This window comes from Hetaerina americana, unplaced genomic scaffold (genome assembly GCF_022747635.1).
Source record: "Hetaerina americana unplaced genomic scaffold, ioHetAmer1.1.p SCAF_8, whole genome shotgun sequence".
Lineage (NCBI taxonomy): Eukaryota > Metazoa > Arthropoda > Insecta > Odonata > Calopterygidae > Hetaerina > Hetaerina americana.
This window is the reverse complement of record NW_027287427.1, coordinates 39,408,287-39,424,490: the sequence shown is the minus strand read 5'-3', so window position 1 is coordinate 39,424,490 and position 16,204 is coordinate 39,408,287. Positions and strand designations below refer to the sequence as shown.

General features: G+C 39.6%; 1 protein-coding gene across 1 annotated transcript in view; it reads right to left on the bottom strand.

Moving 5' to 3' along the window:
• The window catches only part of LOC139697860 (uncharacterized), a 531,364-nt gene that overhangs the window by 252,472 nt on the left and 262,688 nt on the right, over positions 1–16,204 (bottom strand). The gene's annotated exons all lie outside the window — the stretch shown is intronic.

The following is a 16,204-nucleotide window of genomic DNA, read 5'->3' as shown; positions in this document are numbered from 1 at the left end:
GGTCCTGTGGTGGAATTCTTTGAGGGAGGATTTCTCTTTTGAAAATGGAAGATAGTCTGCTGGTGCCAAGTCGGGACTGTAAGGAGGTTGGGGAATCGTCGTGATACCTTTACATAAGGTCTTCGCAAGCAGGTATTCGACTCGGATTTTTTCGTCCGTCAAGACCCTAGGGTCGAGTTTAGCGCAGATCTTTCGCTTCACCAAATTTTCTGTAATAATAGTGTACACTGTCTTCGTATCAATGCCAATATGATCTGAGATTAAGCATACATCTAACCGACGGTCTGAATTCAGTACTTCACGCACTCGTCAGGAAAAAATTGTTGCCGATGTTCTTTATACAAACCTTGTATACAGCCTTATAAACGAAATTCATCTTCTAAATAACACTTTACTGGCTACTTTAAAAATGATGAGGGTTAATGGTCTTAGAGAGAGTAACGGAAAACTATGAAAAATGACTCTATAACCTACTGACTTTTAAGTATAAAAGTCGTCGGTTCAAATGCCGCTTTGCCCATAGATGTGGCGCTTGTCCTGAAATCGGTTGCGTAGCTTAGATGGTGCGATTGGCCACTGTAACGTCTAAACCCTAAAATCCTGCTTTCGCACATGTGTAGGAGGGAAGGGTGACGCTTCAAGCGTCTCCTACCTCCCGAATCCAACCGCACTCCCAACCGAACCGTTCGGTCCCGCGAGCCACCTGGCTTGCCCATCCGAATGGGTTCCTTCGCAATGGCTTGCTCGCATTTAAATCCGGCGGTTTGGAGAGGCGATCGGGCCAACAGCATCCCGCGTCATATTGAACCGCAGCGTATCGAGCGCAAATAGCGTCGCTGAAACCGCAAGGAGAGAGAGGGAGGGAGATACCTACGTCGTTCCACCCACCGTGTTCGACCTCCCCCACACCGCCTGTCGTGCTCTTTGAAATACGGTCGTTGATTGCACGTTCGATATATTACTTCAAAAACTCTCTCATGGATCCTAACTCCCTCTCCTCTCTCACAACGCCGCCAACCCTTGATGGCTCGACTAGTTAACTGACTCCGAACGGGCTCTCGTTAACGCGGAGTCTCCCACCGTAAAATTTTCTCCACGGCCCATTTTCCATTTTGTTTATCTTCATACTTGTCAATTTTGATTATTCCTCCCTCTTGGTTTCCCTCGAGAAGGTATGGAATACATTGAGCAAAATTTAGTATCTTGCACTCCTTCATAATATGTTCTTTGAACTACATGAAGTACGAGATATATGATACATAGCTAGTCGAGGAATAACCAAAAGCTTCCCAACTAGTCCGAAGTTAATTTTATACAAATACACTTGTTACAACACTGATTAAACCAATCAAAATGGCACTCTTTGGATAAATAATTGTGATGTGTTTCTGCTAATTGCTTCTATGAAAATTGACTATAAACGACTGCTTAAGGAACTCTATTCAATAATTTAATTCATTATGTACCATTAAATTTGCAGAAACGAGTTTTTTTTATTTTTGGATGCTTCCGTTAGTTTGGCGTACTGACGTATATATGGACCTTTGCTTTAATTGCTAACAAGATTTCCCACGGTTTCATATTCATCTAAGCATTAGTACGGCGATCAAAGATTAATTTATTTTAACTCTAAAATATTTGTTGAAATTCCACGATCTGAAGGGCTCTGCACTTCTAAAAGCTGTTTTACATATAAACCACCCTCATTTTATTAAATATTTCTTCAGGTTCATGCAGATTTATCTCTCTTTATGTCGCCTAAAATTGGTTAAGACAGATTCAGTTATTGCGACATCTTCTTTAATATTTAAATAAGCAATCCAGAATAATATAATATCCGGCTACCATTTACTGTTTATTTCAATTAAACTGTTTTCCATGTACCTATATATAAAGATGCTCAAGGACACTTCGCAATCCGGATACCGGTATAGTGAAATTACACACATATATAATTTTTAAAAATTTCAGTAATTCAGTACGCCAATCGTACACTCGAATCCTCCTTTACAGAACTATGTGGTACACGGAGTACTTTGTATTTATATAAGACTGAGATTCAAAAATATTTAAGGCACTCCAATGGAGACCCTTTTAAAAATCCTAACGATCACTGACTCATAATTATTCTCCCAAGGCATTGAAAATATGACGTTTTTTTCGATAAAATGCACCTACGGAAATTCCGAGACCGAATTTAGTATACCCAATTCCATTTTGGAAGAGGGCTCAAGAAATAATATTTCCGGGGTAAGTACGTGAGGTCGCACGGCAAATCCTTTTCTCCAGCGGTAATGACATGGCTTTTTTGAAAATCTTTTGCCGTCATTAAGTTCCCGGCGCAGGAAATGAAGGTGCTCAAGGCAATTCAAATATGAGCGAAGTCTATGCGAACAGTTAAGAAAGGATTGGGGATTAAAGAACGGGGACGACCGAGAAAATTCTCCGAGTACGGTGAGCTTCACATAAGGTAACCTGCCCTACTTATATTACATTGCATTCAAAATTATACTGATTCTTCTTTAGCAGGATACTTCCGCATCAGTATAAGTGGGACAAAAATGTATTGAGAGAAAACTATGAAATACATTGTAACTAAAGAAAATTAAAGTTAAATCATTAAATGTATCTCTGGATTATTATCCCTCCAGCATAAAAGTGAAAATATTTTCTATGATTAGGAAAATGCATTTTCAGTCAACGCCCACAGTACCCAGTTAGTTGGCAATAAGCCTCCGGATAGAAAGTTCCAGAGATAGTTAAGGTATGGAAACAGGAGGTAAGTTAAGGTAATGGAAGCATGTGTTTTCAGTGATAGCAATTTTATTCAATTTTAAGTATATAGAGGCATAGAGAATTACAGAGAAGAGCGGAAAACTTTGAATCTTCCTAGGTAAACATCGGTAATTGATCCAATCACAGGAGCAGTTAAAGAGTGCTTAGCATATCGATCGGCAAAGCGGATTGAGCCGGGTCGATTTCTTTCGCTCCAACGACATAGACCCAAATTTAAATCCATGAATTTAAATTGATGGCATTCTATTACGCTAAACACTATATATGTTCGTTAATTGCGCTGTAAATGTGTTATGTTGCATTTTGGATTTAGGAACATTCCATTCGGGTCTTGGAAGCCCAGTAGATAGCTACTAGAGTAATCGGCTACCTAGCTAAGCGTCCCAAGGTCAAATCCATGGTGATGTCCCCGGATATTTCCATAAAAATTCCGAGCTATGTGATCTTATGGCTACCAGAACTCCTTTCCTCCCGACCCTAATACACACGCCTCATGGTTTAGTACGTGATGAGTTCTGATCTCGGTAATTCATCGCAACAAATTCACTCTTGTTAATCCGCCTTATCAGGTGATATTCATTTGAAACTTCGGGAAGTGATCCTGTGGCCATGGCATTAATCAACTGGTTGTTTTTGTGACTGTCGACCAATTCAGTGAGCCTCCCATCTATCATAATTGACCCAATTGAAAATAAATCTAAAAATATAAGTAGTTGGATTGATTGTTTTCTCTCGATATACATATACTCCTCAACATGAAGGTTTAATTTTATTACCGATTTTTTATTACCGAGGTTTAATTTATACCGAAGCATTTGTAAAAAGCTTAAGATTGTATGTATGTATGCATGGTCAGAGCATCCGCCCGGCAAGTGGAAAGACCCAGAGTTCAAGACCCGGTCTAGGAAACATTTTTACATACTTGCATGTGTATGTGGCTCATCTCTTCTTCTGGCTATGCGTGCCACTAAACGCACTGTCCTTATCCTTTATGATGTTGTATGATTGCTTAACTATTTTTCTTTCCTCTTGTGCGTTGTCTATTTCTCCTTTGGAGGGTGATTCAGCTCCCTAACGCCATCTCTTGGCCAAAGCATCGGGGCACTCGGTTGCTTAAAGCATCGCAGATCTCAGTGTAAATTACGTTTCCTGGATAGCTCAAGTAGTCAGAGCATCCGCCCGGCAAAGTGGAAAGATCAGGAGTTCAAGTTCCGGTCTAAGAAATATTTTTACACCTGTGATTTGCCTGATTCCGCCTATCCCACCTCTACTGTGTTCGTCCTTTATATGTGTTCTTATCCCTTTTCCTATCCTTTGAAAGTCTCACGGGTGTGAATGTGTATGTATATAAAAAAAGCATAAATACAGTAATCAACCCAAAGGTCGGTTTGGTAGGTGATGGTAGAGTTCACCCAGTACTAAGCCCTATTCGGCGTGTGAAATTCACACATCAGGGTAGGGAGGCCAGTTCCTTTCCCTGTGCCGGTTATGGTTTCCCAGTAAGACCTGCTACCCGAAAAATCACATAGCTTGGGTGGAGCTGCAGGTGCTCAGAGTGCCTTGCCCGGGAATCGAACCCGGGACCCTCCGGTCAGCAGTCTGCAACACTCTGACCCCTCGACTACCGCGACCCACGTATACAGAAATAATCATATTTATATAATTTTTATATATGTATGTATATATATATATATATTCATGTATATATATATATATATATATATATATATATATATATATATATATAAACATATTGGCCGGCAGTGGGATGTTGAAGACTGTGATTTAGGGGGGAATGTTGGGCGGGCGAGGAAAGGGAAGGAACAGGATAGGGATGTTGGACGGAATGAAGGGAGGAAGAAAGTACTCAGAGATGAACAGGGACCTGATGTAGAGTAGGACGTTGTGTTTTGCTGGGCTCACAAATTGTTGAATTAGTAATTTTGTCCATCCAAAAACCTACCTTAACCGGTAGATTACCTAATAATAATAATATATACATATTCTATTCCCTCAACCGTTGGTTCAGAAAGGGAAGAAATCACACGCTCCCACTTTTGATCTAGACCCTTAAAAATTTAGACACAAATCTTAAATCATAGACACAATCTCTGCCACACACTACCTGGAGGCGTAATGGCTGAACATAATCGTGTAAACGGTATCAGGACGCCTCGCTCGTTGACGAAATTCGAATGTGCGCGATGTAAATCGAGAAAGGAAAAGGACGGACAGGAATGAGACACTTGGTCGAACCTCCAAAGGGACCATCGGTGGAGCGGTTCAAAGAGAAGGAGACGCCGGGAAGTGGGGGGGTAAAGGTGGGTAGGTACACAAAATGGCGGAGAAGAGGCCGAGCGTAAAGTTAAGGGGCGGAGGTAGGAAGGAAGTTTGCTCGGGATATCCGCACCTATCCTCCCCGAATTCGCTCCCTCTCCATGACTGCATCCGAGATACGACGATACGAAGTGCTAAGGGATGCGAGGCCCTTAAGGGGTGTAGGGAGAGTGCGAGGGAAAGGGAGTCGGTTGGGGATAGCTTCCCTCCGAGAGCGTCCTGGGCTCAAGGGCGCCCCCGGAGTGAAGGGAAGAAAAGGGATGGGAAGGGTTTAAAGGGTATCTTGAGAGAGGAAGGGAAAAAGACGGCCCACGGCGGAGTCCGGGGGGAGATGAAGAAGAGAAGCGCAGAGGGTGGAGGGCCGGCGAAGGGAAAGTGGGTCTGGAGAAAGGGTGAAAGAGAAGCCCGCCTTGGGGGTGGGTTGGGGGTGGCCAAAAATAAATGTCTTTTTTTTCGGGTCCTTCGGAGCAAGTATATCTCTTGAACGTTCTCTTCTCCCCGGGACCTTATTCCACCTCAATCTACCCGCCCCTTCTTTCCTCCCCATCTCATCATTATCCTGCGAAGCCCCATATCCTCTTCCTCCTAACTCCGATCCTGTAACCCCTTCGCCCCTCACCCCTTGTCCCCCCTTAAGGGGCCTCCACGAATCGAAATGAACAAAGTGTTAACGCGGTTCGGTTGAGCGACCCTGAGCTGCATTCGTCCCTCATCCCCCCTTTGCTTTTCACCATTTCCCTTGTTAGTTCCTTTATATTTGGCGATATTTCCCCACCTCAGCTTCATACCTATAACGACGCTTCCCCTGCGTATTCCCTTATTCCTTATTCAATGCCGGTGTCGGATTTAAACCTTGGGATGCTTTTATGAGGGAAAGAAAACGCTCCTGACCACCGATGTTATTCAGAGCTTCTATTTCATCTTTCTCTTTCTTCTTGGCACTGATGAGTCCATAGATGTACAAATCCTGGAATATGCATGTGCTCACCCGAGTGGCATTCCGCCAAAACGTTCCTAATTGGAATTTACGTCGAAAATATATTAAGGATAAAAATTATTTTATCACGATTTTAAACGGATGGAAAATTAAATACGTCAAGAAAATGTCTCAAATTTACTTAAGAATTATTTTGAAAATATATAAAACCCGAATATTGGGAAATATTAAAAAACACATCGTCACATATTACATTTTCAATCAATCAACGCCGTTTGGTGGAAAGTGTGATTGTATTCCAAAAATATAATCCCAGAAATTTTAACTCATTTTCCCAATCTGGAATGTGAAAAGAAAATTAAATTCTTTTCAAAACAGTATCGAACGCTTTTTCATTCAATACTCTTATCACATGAGCCTATATACTTTTGTTCACATTTTGGTGCACACGATAACTGGCCATCGAAGACGACAACATCCAACCACCTCGACTGATAATTGAACTCCATGTGGGTTTAACATTGCAACCACCGATTCATTTAAATCATTTAATGCATTTCACCCCATGATCAATAGGATCTACAGCCTAGCATATAGTCCATGGGCTTCGCATATCCCATCTTATCTTTTTTCTTAGCACTTTTCCTTCCAGTATTTCTCTAACCAGTCAGCTATTACACAAAATGTGTTCAAATAATTAAACATTCATTTCCTCCACTTTCTTTTCTTTCTTAACGCACAAAACTTGAACAGTTGTTCTCTTTTCTTCCTAACTTATTTTTAGTATTCTTAGACACATTCATATTTCTGCTAATTCCGTTTGTACTCTAGAATTTTAGTGTATTCAAACCACCAGCCCGAAGTCTCAAGAGGACACTCGGAATATCGAAATAGTATCTCGAAATAAAGTGGGAGGTGTAAGATCTGGGTTTTAGTTCGAGTCTGTAAAAAGTGTTTCGGGATGCAAAAAAATTCCCGTTTCAAGCAATTAACGGCATTGCAGAATGATGATTAACGCCTATTAAATAGTTTTCGTATGCGATTCGGCGGATTTTGTGTTTCGCTAAAAATACAAAGCTCTCTCCTAAGTCCATAATCAAAAATTTCCCAAACTCTGATATTTTTAAATTGATGTGTGCTGAAATATAGTATTATTTTTGCAAATAGACAAAATACTAAACTACTGGCATTATTAATTGAAACGTAAATGGTTGAGCTCTTGTTTTTAAACTCTTTTTTTTGGTTGTATGTCTACCATATTTCATTATCACGAAGAAATTCTTTCAATCATTTCTAGCAAAGAGCCTCAAAGAGTATTATTTTTTCCAGACAAGTAAACATAACAAACGATAAGTTTTTTCCGTCTTATGTCCACCTGCAAATGAGGGGGTAATGAAATCAATTACTTTATTTACGGATCTTGAATATTTAAAACTATGCATGATATAATTTCATGATCATATAAAATGTACCATTATGTGGAGCTACACTACATTATGACTGTTAGGATGAAAACAAAACAACTTAGTGTCCAATGTAGTTTAAAACACTACAAACTTCAAGACCCAGACTATCTTTAGCCAAATAAAATGTGGGTAAAATCAGAACTTATTTTAAAACTATTTCCCATACACTATGACTTAAACGTGTTTTAAGTGCTTGCGATTTCAGATGAACCATATGCTTATGGAAACAATCACGGCAGCTCATGATGTGATCACTCATGACAAATAGTTTGAAGAGCAATATATTTCAATATGCCATTTCAAATGCTAGTTTCTACTTATTTGATAGTATTTCATCCAGCAAGGCCATACCATCGTGCTATAAAGTATTTCAATTTCCACTTCTCCTTTACTTAAATATTTTCCTCAGAACACACAAATGAGCAGACAAGCAAATTCAAATTATTCATTGAAATAATATTCTAACGTTTGAAAATTCCTCAATTAGGGAAATAAGAGTAGGTGTAATAATCTTTCAGTCCCAATTTTTAATCAAAGTTTCCGTTATTAATTCGACTTTTTAATTGATCACTCGGCTTTAGATCTCTTCAGCTCTCACCGCTAAATTATCTCAAGGCCTCATCCATGTGTTTTGACCTCTGAATATTCAGGGGTTGAATGTCATATTACATGAGGTACATTGTCTTATTGGTCAGAAAGTATGGCAAAAAATAGTATACCAAATGATCTACCTATCATTCTCGGAGCCGAAAGGGGGCAGGTCATTCAATTCCCCCTTTCCAACATTGTCTAGGGACCGATTTAATTTACTATTCTCCGCTTATGGGATTGCGCGTAGGGGAGAGCCTAAGTATTGGTCAATACCTCATCAATTTTTATGCAGGAAAATTCAAGCACCGTCTTATCCTGTTAAGATGGAAATTTACCATTTTCTTATATTTTATGGGAAAATGCAAAATTTAAAAAAGTACTTTTGGAGGCGTACTTTTTTAAATTGTGCAATTTTCCTTTACTGTTTCCCTCAAATATGTTTTAATAAGACACCTTTATTTCATAGTACAAATAGATTAGAAAAAAGATCACAAATATGAGTTTGAGGATGTCTAAATACATATTTGAAAAATGAAATTTTAAAGCTGGCAAGTGTGTCCAGTGCGAAATAAAATTCTTGCATAACGTCATTCAAATTGAATCTTACCGTCGATAGCTGGAAGAATGGAAATGTAGTAACATCGGTACTTTACGATCCAAATTGAAGTTTATTCAAGATAAATATGCTTTCTAGAGCACATATCACCATGCAGACACATATACCCACAATAGAAGTATGCGTGAAATTAAAATATATATAAATGTCTGCTCTGCTAAACGTGAGGCAAGGCAAATGTTACAGTGTTGAATCAGGTGTCACCTGTAAACGTTCATACATATCTCCATTTGAGTACCTAAGGACCACCTACACTTTTTATGTAAAGTACGCATGCCTAGTGCTGTACATTTGTCTGGAAACAACATAGGAATGGGGTGGGAGTAAAACAGAAATTACTCGTACAAAATTGCCATTTTCAATTAAGGCACCTACACGAGGGCATAGAAGTAAAAAAGCATCCATCTAGTGTCAATGGACGTTTCGCCATTTGCTTAAATTCTACGACACGAGAACTCCAATTCGGATGAGTAGACGCCGCCTAGGCCGTAAATTTTGTTCCTCTGTTGTTTCACCCAGGGGGCTATATTTAGCCCCACGAAATATTTCACCACCGACAGTTGCTACCTCCTCCTGATCCCCTGGCGAGAAGAGGAAGGAGAACAAAACCCTTCGGCGGCCCCTGCTAGACAGCGAGCGCGTCCTGATCTATATTCCTCGAGACGTAAGGCGTGATTCACGGCGAGGCCCTGGTCAATTATAGACGTGAGTACATGCATGTGTGCGTGTGTGTATATATATATATATATATATATATATATATATATATATATATATATATACATACATACATACTATATTAAATAAATGCATATATATATGTGTGTGCATACATTCTGATGGTGACGGCCGTGCCATTGAAGCGTCAAAACTAAATATGTGAGTGTTCTCTGTAAGATCAAAGTTTTTATACACCTATATTAGTGTGGTCGCTAAAGAGCATTCTTTTCCGAAGCCATTTAATATTATGTTCGTATTACATAGATATATACATATATGTAGTACATATGCATACCGCAGAAGGGTACCTTTCCGCAGGATATATATATAGCATTTCCTTATGTATTGCAAATACAAAGATATACATTAATACATGTATATATATATATATATATATATATATAATATATATGTGTGTGTGTAAACGTACAGCTGTGTCATCGTTCGGGTGACGCCAAAGGAAGTAGCTAACCAGCCCGACGGAGAAGAAACGTATCCAGGTCACGAAATGAAAGAAGCAGAGAGGTGCGTGTCCCCAGCGGGTCACGCGAGACAGGCTCCTTGAAAAACGGAGAGATGGGAAGGCCAAAGGAAAGGGGGCGATCGTGTGACCCTCCCACGAAGAAATAAATGCTCGCAAAATAGAAATCCGCTCGCGGACATCACCACACAAGGTACCTTTCCGCAGGAGTCACGTGATTGACCGGATTTCGGGGACGGCGGCTCTTTTCACCGGGGGTGTCGGGTGGCTCCGCGCCAGTGGCTGAGTGATGACTCAGAGCCGCGCATGGGGAGAGCTAACCGCACTCAAGACTATGGCGCTCGCCACGTGAGTTTAAAACCGCACACCACCTGGATAGACCAATTGAGGAAATATTTTCTTCACCAGTGATCTGAGCTGACTTCATGTATTGAGTGAGCGTGTAAGTGTGTATGTATGTATTCAATAAGTATATAAGATTGCTCATACCAAAAGAAAAAGCTTGTGTCATCACTAAGCACGCCCTTGCTGCGGGTTGAGAGGTATTTTTTAAATGTATAAGTGCTAAATACCATCAAAATCACACCCACTCTGAACACGTGTAATAAGAACATTGTACTTGAGGCTTTCATAAGCCCGAGGCATAGGAATTACTTTAATCTGTGCGTTGCATTTTTGAATTTTGTGGGCCTTTTCTTGGCGATCGAGTTTAATACATGTATTTTAACGAAAAACAATAATAATGAAAGATTAGGATAGCGCTAGAATCGTTGGAAATTGGCATTAGAAACGAGAAAGAGAGAAAGTAACCTGGAGAAACTAGGGCCCCCCCCAGGGGATGGGAGCCCCTAGAGCCATGAACGGAAAAAGCAAGATTAAGGGAATGAGAGAGGCATAGAGCAACTGAGTTTTCATCTGACGACGAGATAAATCATACTGCCTTACAATACCCCAGTAGATTGGATAAAAAATAAAATAGATAGAATAGGATAAAATAATCGAAATAGATAGCAGTACTGTCCTCATTCTTCCCTCGCAAGAAACTTCCTCATAAACAATTCAGATACAAGAACCTCTATTTTCTAAATCCAAAAGGCTAAATTTATAGCCCCATTCAAATACGCCCATTTTTGATTGACGTAGGTAGAAAAATATGCGTCGAAGTGTATATGCTTTTTCGCATGTGCAAATAGATATTTATGTTTACATACTAGTGCATATTTATTCATAATAGGCTGGTGCCCTAACATCCCTACACAAACCGTTGCGGCTTTTATCGGGGAATTTTGTAAACGTAATTAGAAGATAGGAGCCATACATGTTGCATATTGGACGGGAAAATGACAGCTAATTTTGTATTTAAAACGGAGAGAACTGAAGGGTACGGCTCGGAGAAAATGTGTTAGGCAAGTGAAGGATAAAAATCACTGAAGCAAAGTCGATTCGCCATTAAAATTCCATTTCTAGATCCTTATGTTTTCATGATGGGTAATGGACTATCCCCTCTCAGCATTCAATCACAATAAACTTGACATTTATTGAGGTAACTTTGCGGCAGTGGCGGATATTGATTGAAGCAAAATATCTCTTATTTTTCCTCATATTTATTTTTCACACCCAGCAACCGATTTCATCCCTGGCAAGAATTATTTCGGAAACCAATTGCAGATTGAATTCCGGTACATGAGAAAGCGAGGACTGGGGTGAGTGGTGCTTCATGAGTGGAAACACAAGGGGAGGGTTGTTTGCAGAGGTGATGTTTGGGAATTGGGTGCGCAGTTGGAGACATGGGCCCAAGAGGTTGGAATGAGGGGAATTGCCGGGAATGTGCTTCAGGAGATGGAGCGAATCAGTTCAACATGCACAAGAGGGCGGAAACCAAGGTATTTGGAGTCATACACTACCATGGAGGTGGGCGAAGGTTAGCAGTGTGTTTGAAGAAAGGTCAAACCCATGACTTTGAAATGATATGTTTGTCTGGGTGGATGTCGGCGTGATAGCATAGAGGATATAAATTTGCAAGGATCGTGATAATGCAACAATTTCAGAGCGTAAAAATCATTCGCCTTGACTGGGACTCGAACCCAGATCCCTCAATATCCGGTCGAGTGCTTTAGCCACTTAAGCTACCGAGGCGTCCTCTTAAACTCTGAAATTTTGGGGCTTTTAAAGGAACTAGATGTTATGACGAAATACCGTACATACAATGTCACATGCATTCGTAGTCGTGCGCGAGGCGCCACTGTCCACGAGGTTAAAATGAGGATGACTCCGTTAAAAGTTACTGTTGCGGCATCTCCCGCAGTTTCTTTGGAATTTGTCAAAGGGAAAACACCATACGTGTTTAAAGTTGGCTTTTAACCTCGTGGACAGTGGCGCCTCGCGCACGACTACGAATGCATGTGACATTGTATGTACGGTATTTCGTCATAACATCTAGTTCCTTTAAAAGCCCCAAAATTTCAGAGTTTAAGAGGACGCCTCGGTAGCTTAAGTGGCTAAAGCACTCGACCGGATATTGAGGGATCTGGGTTCGAGTCCCAGTCAAGGCGAATGATTTTTACGCTCTGAAATTGTTGCATTAAAATGCACATTAGCGGATGACTCCGTTAAAAGTTACTGTTGCGGCATCTCCCGCAGTTTCTTTGGAAGGATCGTGATGCTTATGGACCAATTAAAGACTTATTGTATAGCCGCGAGCATAGGTTTTCTTAATAGACCGCATTAGCTATAATGTAGTCAAAGTCTCTAATCTTACTTTAATGGCACCTCCTTCCCTACATTAGTACGATAGGGCTAATACTTGTAAAACATTTTAAACAATATCGGTAGAAAGACCTGCTTTCAATTTATGCGCCATTATTAATCTGGAATTTTTTAGATATCATTTTGAAAGAGAGAACTGCTTTTCAACCGTTATTTCCCCAAATCTTTTTGATGGGTTAGAGAGAAAACCTATCTATTGCTAGTTAGATCCAGTTAAAATGCGTTTATGTAGAATCCTCAAAAATCCGGTTAGATTCGCAAATTAGATCATGTGCAAAGAAGAGGAGCTAGATTTATTAAATATTATAATAAGCATAGTAGCATACCTAGAGTATTAGACGAAATACGCTCGGGATCACACAAGGAGCAAGTTAAATTACAAGTGAAATATATTGCATAAATTGGAAGCGGGTATTTTTAACAAAAACGTTGAAAATGTATTATTATCCCCACAGTACTATAAGAGCTGGTAGTAAAAATTAAGATAAAATGTAGAACCAAAAGATTTAAGATGCTATTTTTACCACAAATGATAAGGGATCGGAAATACTGCGAACGACCACGATAAAGGAAAAAATTATTTTTAGGCTTCTGAGTAGTCTGAAATTTTGTCACGGTTTTATCTAGTTTTTTATTTTATTGTTCTTCATGTCACTTGCCGATCGTTTTACATTCGTTGAGGGGTTCGTTGCACTTACTAGTATAATTGATAGTGTGTGTTGGTGTTTGTGTGTATACTTAAAGAGTATATATTTGAGTGAGTGTGTGTGTGTATGTATATATATATATATATATATATATATATATATATATATATATATATATATATAATATATATATATTCTACCTTGCATGAAATCATGTAAATGTAGGCAGATGTACACTTAAAAGCCAAGTACTTTTGTGTTGCCAGAACTTCGTGGGAAACCGGCAATTGGCGCAGGTACGTGCTTCCCTACCCTGCGTAAATTTCACGCATCACTGGTTTTATATGTGTAGACAAGAGCTCCCCCTTTCACCCATCATAACCAACTTTCGGATAATATGCTGGCATATGTGGTCTTGTAAGCGTATTTGTCCTGATTAAATGGTAAAACTAGGACACTACGCAGGTAGGTAGGTTATAAGTAAATTTCTACGTGGAGAAAATTTCAGAAGCAATTTAATACTAGGAAGATATATACTAAGAAGATATTTTCCATACAAAATATTCGGCAAATATCCCATTTTTCTCAGACATCCACTTTAAAACTTTTTGGCAGGATTTTGATATAATGAGTCTAAATTTTCAGTTTTGGAAGGAGTCTAATACTTTTCAAGCAAAAAAGGACATAGGGCCAGTATTTTGGAAAATCTTTTCGCGTAAAATTGTTCTTCTTCCACTGCACTCTCTGTATGATGAAATGCCATCATGTAATAATTAGTACATGGCGAACGTCCCAAAAGCATCCGGACTGCGTTCATGACTTTGCGCTGGCATTATTCTTCGCCATCCGGCTCGTGGCATCCTTCGAAGCAATGCTCATTCGATTGAACAACACACTCCCATCGGTGCTTCCACATTCTGAAGCAGTACTGGAATTTAGTTTTCGAAATGGCCTTGAGTGCACTCGTCGAATCAGTTTCAACCGTCTCCATATCGACGAACCTGTGCCCTTTGAACGGAATTTTCAATGTTGGCAACAGGAAATGTCACACACTACACTGATATAAATGAAAACTTTCAGACAAATCAAGATAGAAGAAAATTGGAGGTTACTGTGCCTCTAATTTTTAATGAAATACCTAAAGATTTGTGAATATTACAGTCCGCAAATGCTGTGAAAGGGAGATTAAATACTATATATTATACAGAATGGATTAGGGCTTGGAACAAAATTTGACACAATATATGTAGCTTTATAACTGCAACAATTTAAGATATCATTGTTGTTTTGCGGCACCTGATGCCATGCCATAACTGACTGGACTGGCAGGACCAGAATGAGTATTTCTTTATAGTTTTTAAATGTATGCTACTATTGTTTATTATGATGATCATTATACCAAGGTTATGAAAAAGATTGTCGCAATAGTATGTTTCATCGATTGCCTGTATTTATTTGTATATTATATACGATGAATATTATACAACATTGTTAAGCAAAAATATCTATAATTTCTTTAATATTAACCTGCCAGATTTAAAATTTCGCATTGTACAATTCATTAATTAAATCTGAAAATTGTTTACATTCCATGAATATCATAAAACGTAAAGTTGAATAAAAATGATATCAAATTCGCTTTTGTAACTAAATTCTTCCAAACATTTGATAAATCGCCACCCCTAATGGGAAAATTCTGCCATTGTGTCCCTAAGCCTTCATCTCTTTATTTCTCTGAATTTCTTTCCTCCCACTCATTTAATTCATACGGAAAAATGTTCATGATTGGAAAAATATTGCAGCGTCAAGATATGTCATTTGGACTGTTCGATATAATTGACGTCATCATTCAGGTTTGTATCGACATTTGTAGGGATCCGCAAAAAAATACAAATTTCATCATTCACCGCGAGCTCAATCGTACTGAAAATTTCACCACGACGGCGAAAGTAATTATTCGCAGCGAAAGCAAAACAAGGTTTCGCTTACGCCATCCCTTGGCATATCCTCCCGCCTCACTTCCTCTCTCACAATATTCCTCCACCCTCCCCTGTCCTTCCACCTCAAATTACGCCACACCAACCCCCAACTCCAAATCTCACTCACCCTCCTCCTTCACCCCGTTCGTCTATTTTCTCACTGAGCCTGTACGAATACGAGAACTAAGGGACGACTGATGTAAAATAATCGATATATGGAAAGTTTATATCCCCAAAGAAAGCATTACGACTGGCAAGAAAAAAAACTACTGCAGTAAATTCGAATAGAATAATGAAAAATGGAGATAGGTTGGGAGTTTCTAAAAATGGCTGCCTACATTAGGTTGACAATTTGTAGAAACGCGGGAATGGTGGAAACGAAGAAACGGCTGCTTGGCCAGAAAATCAAAATTTAGGTCACATTCATGCTACAAGACGCAAGACACTACAGCAATAAACCCTGAGACTGGCTTGATAGATGAGCGTACTGCACACTTAATATTAATCCTTAGACGAAGTATGAAATTCACACATTTATGCAGAGTTTGGGGGAACGGTTCCTTTCCGTGATCCGTCTGTAGTTTTTATAGATGTGGTACCCGAAAAACTGGAAAACTAGGGTGAAGCTAAGATTGGCCAGAAGCGTCCCCCGGAATCACACCCTAGCCTCCTGCTGCTCTATCAACGGGATAACAGTGCCCCTGCTCACTTACACAAACGACCAGCCGAATCCGCTAGACGACATCGCATGACAATCTCAAATTATATTTCGGTGCCTCAATATTCGAACTCACGGGCGACCACTTCAGACCATTAGGATAGCGCATTCACATAATCTCATCATTACATTTTCATTAAAAGTATGAAC